The following is a 6000-nucleotide window of genomic DNA, read 5'->3' as shown; positions in this document are numbered from 1 at the left end:
ACAAAACAGATGTATTGTAGTTCCTTTAGTAGTCGATAGATGGCGCAATAGGACGTTGGTATGATCTCTTTAACTAGCAACGCTTCCTTCGATTGCCTACATTTTGTTATCGAGGTCTTTAAAACGGCGAGAAGGATTCAGTAAATTTCTAAATATTTGTTTTGTATCCTTAATTTCCCCCACCGCATTAGGTCTTGTCTCCCCCCCATGTATATGAAGGCAGGTCAATAACAGATTGGCACTGGACGTTGAAAGACCTGCTGCCTTTAGGTGTCCCTCGTAAATATAGCTTCTAGAAGAACATTATGCTCAGTTCATTTTGTAGTGTATTCGTAATGAATTTTCATAGATATAAGGGCAATTACCCCTTTATTACATATTAAATACAATACACATTCATAAATCAAAAGATATTCTTTGATAAGTTCTGGAGGTAAAGGGAAAGCGCTGAACCTCTTGGCTTATATTTTATTTCCAACAGCACGTGAAAGCATCAGTCACAGCTAGTGAGCAAGGCCAAAAACCCTCCACCATCATTATTAACCAGCTGCCAACGGCTGCAGCTACAGTTTCCGTTCTCAGGTAAAAAATAGGGAGTTTGAACAGCAATAAAATAAAGGGCAGAAGAACGGACATCTTCGTCACAGAGGTTTGTATCGTAATAATTGTCTTTTTTTCCCTTTTTTCTAAAACGTTAAACGCTTTAAGGCTGAGCTCGGCCTCGGTGTAAAACCTTGCCGCATCCAGTGTATATGTTGTGATGATAATTTGTCCTATTTGTTACCGTCGACAATGTTGTGAACTAGTTAACGTATTTGTAATGTTATTACTCTTATCCGGCCTCCATAACGCGGTTTTCAGAGACGAAGCGCGTCTCTTTTACGGTTAAGAAAATCAAGCTAATTGCTATCACTAGCCACAGTAGTTATCTACTAACAATAACCCTCTTACTGTTGGCTCCTATTTATTACCGGCTGGTTAAATAGTGTAAATATTCAGAAATTTTTGCAGTAGTTATGAGAACTCAATGTTGTATCTCATTATGTTCTGAAACATTTATCTAAGACTGAGGTTAGCAAGTCCGCAGTTTAACGTTAGGAGTTTCCACGACTTTACTTTTCATGGCATCTTTATCTTGTTAATTCATATCACTCTGTATATTATTATGCTGCGGATCAGTTCAACTTTCAATTGAATATCGATCCGTCCTACTTCTAGAAGTTTCTGTTTATCCGATTGGCCGTTTTTTTACATGCCACGCTGGTTTAGGCGCTTGACTGTTTTTTGTGCTAAATTACAAAATGCCTGAAGATATTTAGTAGTTTTCCATTAAACATTAAATAAAAAAACAGGAACATAGTTTGTTTACGGGGATGAACAGATAACCTGGGGGGAAGCAGCATCTCGTGGTTTAGGTTTTGGTAAATATTCAATCATCAATTTTAGATTTTATGTTTTAATCTTAGTTTAAATGTTGAATTAATCAAGTATTATTAATAGCATCTATGTTAGTTTTTTGTTTTCCTGTCCTGAAAAAAACTTTTTCATATTTGCATCCATGTGATAGGTCAACTAGCTGTAATGGTTAATTATCCAAACTGATGTATTCATATTTGTTTTCTAAAGTAAAAGAAAAATCCCCTTAAAGGGATAGTTCGGGATTTTTGACATGAATCTGTATGGCATCCCCATCACCAGTGTCATGCAATCACACTGACTTACCCCTGGCAGCATCCTGTGAGCAGAGTTCTGGTCCAGCTTTGGTCAAGCCGAAAGTAGTCCGGCAGGTTTGCTAGACCCAGCGAAATAAAACGTTTCTCTTCCCAAAACATTATGTGTTCAAAAGAGTGATATTTTTGCATCCCAAAAACATTGTAGTGGAAAAAGTCACACGTCGTTATCACTTGGTCCTATTTTCTCTCTGTTCGCATCAGTGCGCGCGACACCATGACCTGATAGCTAGGTCCTACCTGTTGATTCGCGATTGTTTATTACTGGGGAAGATGTCTGACTACGAGAGCGACGAGGAAAACATCGACTTCCACTTAGAGCCAAAGGGATATCTTTATGAACCCGAGTACACTGACGATGAACTTCGACAAATGGAGTTAGATCGGGCAGAAAGAGAGAGGGTGGACAGAGAAGTGATGGAAGCTGAAGCCGGAGCCGCAGGATACAGAACCTTTCCATTGATGAGGATGTCGGAGTTGCAGCAGCTGCTGTCTGCATCACAAACAACAGCGACTTCCCTGCCCTCCTCAAATGTCTAATGAACTTGGTTAGCTCTAAAGCTAGCTCGGTGGCGTTGCTTGTAAACGCAGCTGCTAAGTTAGCACTGAAATGAGCTGGAAAAGTTGAGCTCGCTGTCAGAATGACGGCGCGCACTGATACGAACAGAGAGAAAATAGGACCAAGAGATAACGACGTGTGACTTTTTCCACTACAATGTTTTTGGGATTCAAAAATATCACTCTTTTGAACACATAATGTTTTGGAAAGAGAAACGTTTTATTTCGCTGGGTCTAGCAAACCTGCCGGACTACTTTCGGCTTGACCAAAGCTGGACCAGAACTCTGCTCACAGGATGCTGCCAGGGGTAAGTCAGTGTGATTGCATGACACTGGTGATGGGGATGCCATACAGATTCATGTCAAAAATCCTGAACTATCCCTTTAAAAGTTATTTTAATTGGATAAATATATCAAATGAACCGTTGGTAGGAAGTATCATAAAAGTTTGCACTTTTTATTTGAGCTGGCTAACCAGAGTTCTGACTGGATTAAATGGTCTGAAATTTTGAATGAAACTTTATGTAAACAATACTGTTTATTGTCAAATGTTTCAACCTATACATAAATATAAAACCTATGAATCATTCTTCTTTTCGGAATGCTCATTACAACATTTACACATATCCAATGAGCACTAAAATTACGAATCAAAAACGAAAAATCTAACCCAAACTGGGAGAACTGAAATAATAGAACCGGTAACAGTCGATTCTTTGTGCCTAACTCTAGTACTATAGTTTTTTTATAGCGTTTTATTCCAACATTTCTTTTTTCTAAATGCGTCATTTACTTTTGAAAGAAATTATTGGAAGCCAATTATTCTATCCATATTGGAGTCTAGCTAAACTGATGTAGTGAGTTTGAATAGAAGTCAAATGCTTTTCATTGCTTTTTGGATTGTCTATTGATTTATAGCATATTTACATTTACAGAATGCATTTGACAACTCCTTTAAGATTATATCTTCACACCTCCTCACACTCATGCTTGTTTGCATTGTATACTGTTTTTAGGTGCTTGGAAGCTTTTCTAGTTACTAGGGGTGTAAATCATGCCCATCATGTCGATTCGAATCAGTATCAATTTCCTGACCCAACGATTCGATTATTTTCGACACTCAAGAATACACCATGATATGATTCTATTGATTGGTAACTTTTTTTTTTTTTTTTTTTTTTTTTTACCTTACAGGCTAGACAATGTTTCAAATTTGAAATAAATCAATGAAAGCTGTAATATTGTTATGCATTATATTTGAGAAACAACAGCAAATAACAGAAGTAGCAAAGTTTTACTCCACCTAGGGTTATTAAAATCTTATTCACCGAAAAATAATGCCTCTGTGTTATAGATTCTGAAAGTAGGCAAGTAGGATTATCACCACCGCAGCACGGGAGTCAGAGTTGACATCCAGAAGCAAATGAATATGAAATAGACTGAAGGAAGAAAAAATACAGGAATCGACACTCTTGCGCAGGTGTCGATGCATCGGATCTTTGGCTGTTGGATCGATGCATCAATACAAAACGATTATTATTTACACCCCTACTAGTTACAGGAAGATGTCTAAAAGCCTGTGAGAACTTGGCAGCCTTTAGTTAACAAAATCAACAAAAAGTAGATTTGACACTTTAAACCTTTGGCTAAAAGTAAAACAGAATAACCTGTTTTAATTTGACTGCTTTTATTATACAGAAGTGTATATATACCCTGACGTTGCTTTTCATGATGCTTACATTAAGTAAAAGCTTTAAGTTCATATGATTTTATTTGTCAGGAAATGATACAGGCATGCACACTTTCCATGCCAAATATAGGAAACAAAGGGCATCAACAAAGAGATGAACTTGTACAACTTAAAAAGTTATGCAATTTACTTTCCAACCTCCATGTAGATAGTTGAATTGTCAATAAGATACTTTTTTTTTCCAAATACCGTTGGAATTTATATTTAATTCTTCAATATAAATTCAAGGCCTTAATTGGTATTAAAATGTCTTAAATCAGTCTTTCATACCGTATTTTCACGACCATAAGGTGCACCGTACTAAAAGGCGCACTCTCAGTTATGTGTCCCATTTCTGTATTTAACACACACATAAGGCGCACCGGACTATAGGGCGCGTTTTTTATATACAGGTACATGTCCTCTACTACCTTTAAATAGCTCTACTGCGTATTTAAAAATACAGCGGGGGCAAAACTGAGTATGACTGTGCTTTATTCATGTATTTATTACAAAGTATTAATCAAACCTGGGAGCTGGCCGTGAGACAGACACATCGCAGCTGACACAGCGCTGTGATCACTCCTAAATTAACTTAAAATCCTGAAACCTGCCGACGGAATATGTTCGCTTTTATTACCGGTATCCTGGTGCCTGCAGTTTAAATTATTTAGATGAAAAACACCTGCCAGCCACCGCGTGAACCCGGAGGCTGCCCAGCCTAGAGGCTGCTGATGAAGGGATTTCTACTGTCGGTGCACCGCTGGTATGTCGGGGTCTGAGCGCCTCCGACAGAAATAGATAATCTGGATGAACTGACTGCAATTATGAAGTTTTCAGGTGGCCTTTCTCACTTAAAAACATATTAAAACTACTTTATTCCCACTGATCACAGCAAATATAGCTGCAAGATTTAGATTATTTAGATGAAAAAACACCTGCCAGCCACCGCGGTATACGCGGAGGAGACCGGCCCAGAGGCTGCTGTTGCTTTATTCATGTATTTATTACAAAGTATTAATCAAACCCATCAAAGTCATCATCCTCTGTTTCTGAATTAAACAGCTGCGCTAAATCAGAAATGCCAATTTCCCCTTCTTCGCTGTCAGAGTCACTTTCCGTGCAGCGCGGCTCCTCAGAAATAATGCCGGCTTTTGCGAAACCTTGAACAACAGTGCCAGCAGACACGTTAGTCCAAGCATCTACAATCCATCTGCAAACGGTGGCGTAACTTGCCCGGCGCTGCCTTCCACTTATCCTGAAACTGTGGTCTCCGTCGGTCATCCATCGCTCCCACGCCGCTGGCAGCCTTACTTTGAACGGCCGGTTCACACCGATGTCGAGCGGTTGAAGTTCCTTTGTCAGACCCCCCGGGATAACGGCGAGCACAGCGTTCATTTGATACACCTTTTTTTTTCACATCGGCTGTGAGATGGGCATGCAGTGATTGTGATGTGTGGAAAAAACCACCTGGTCTCCTCACATACACCTGCCTCAGCCACGCTTTCATCATCTCCTCATCCATCCAGCCTTTTTCATTTGCGTTAATATCATATGTCATCAGAGCGCTGGGTCTGTCTCGCTGTCAGCTCCCAGATCAGCTTTCCTGATTGGTTGATGCGGCGCTTCCAGCAGCAAAACTTAAATTTTTCCATCTCGAGCAGCAGCAGCGCGTTGGCGGTGCGTCAGATGCTTAAACGCTCCCGACGTGCTGCGCCTGCTGCTCAAAACGCGCTGCGGGACCTTTTGCTGCATCTATACGCGCGTCAACCATTGACTTTGCATGTAAACTCGCTGCTTCTGCTGCACCTGCTGGGTCCGGTTCACACCGATGTCGAGCGGTTGAACAGCGAGCACAGCGTTAATTTGTTTCCCCATGTTTTTCACATCAGCTGTGAGATGGGCACGCATGGAGTTACATATTAACAGCGATGGTGATGAGTGGAAAAAAAACACCTGGTCTCCTTACATTCAGCCACTCTT

At 40.0% G+C, this 6000-nt stretch overlaps 1 protein-coding gene across 2 annotated transcripts in view; it reads left to right on the top strand.

Moving 5' to 3' along the window:
- Window positions 1-491: 491 nt before the first annotated feature.
- dnajb6b (DnaJ heat shock protein family (Hsp40) member B6b) overlaps window positions 492-6000 on the top strand; it is a 50691-nt gene continuing 45182 nt past the window's right edge. For both annotated transcript variants that reach the window (XM_038297923.1, XM_038297924.1), the window contains exon 1: window positions 492-649. The gene's annotated coding sequence lies outside the window, so the exon portion shown is untranslated. The remainder of the gene's footprint in view (window positions 650-6000) is intronic.

This window comes from Cyprinodon tularosa, unplaced genomic scaffold (genome assembly GCF_016077235.1).
Source record: "Cyprinodon tularosa strain WSP-4 unplaced genomic scaffold, ASM1607723v1 ctg4, whole genome shotgun sequence".
NCBI classification, from domain to species: domain Eukaryota; kingdom Metazoa; phylum Chordata; class Actinopteri; order Cyprinodontiformes; family Cyprinodontidae; genus Cyprinodon; species Cyprinodon tularosa.
Note: the sequence above shows the minus strand (reverse complement) of the source record. Positions and strands in the feature narration are given on the sequence as shown.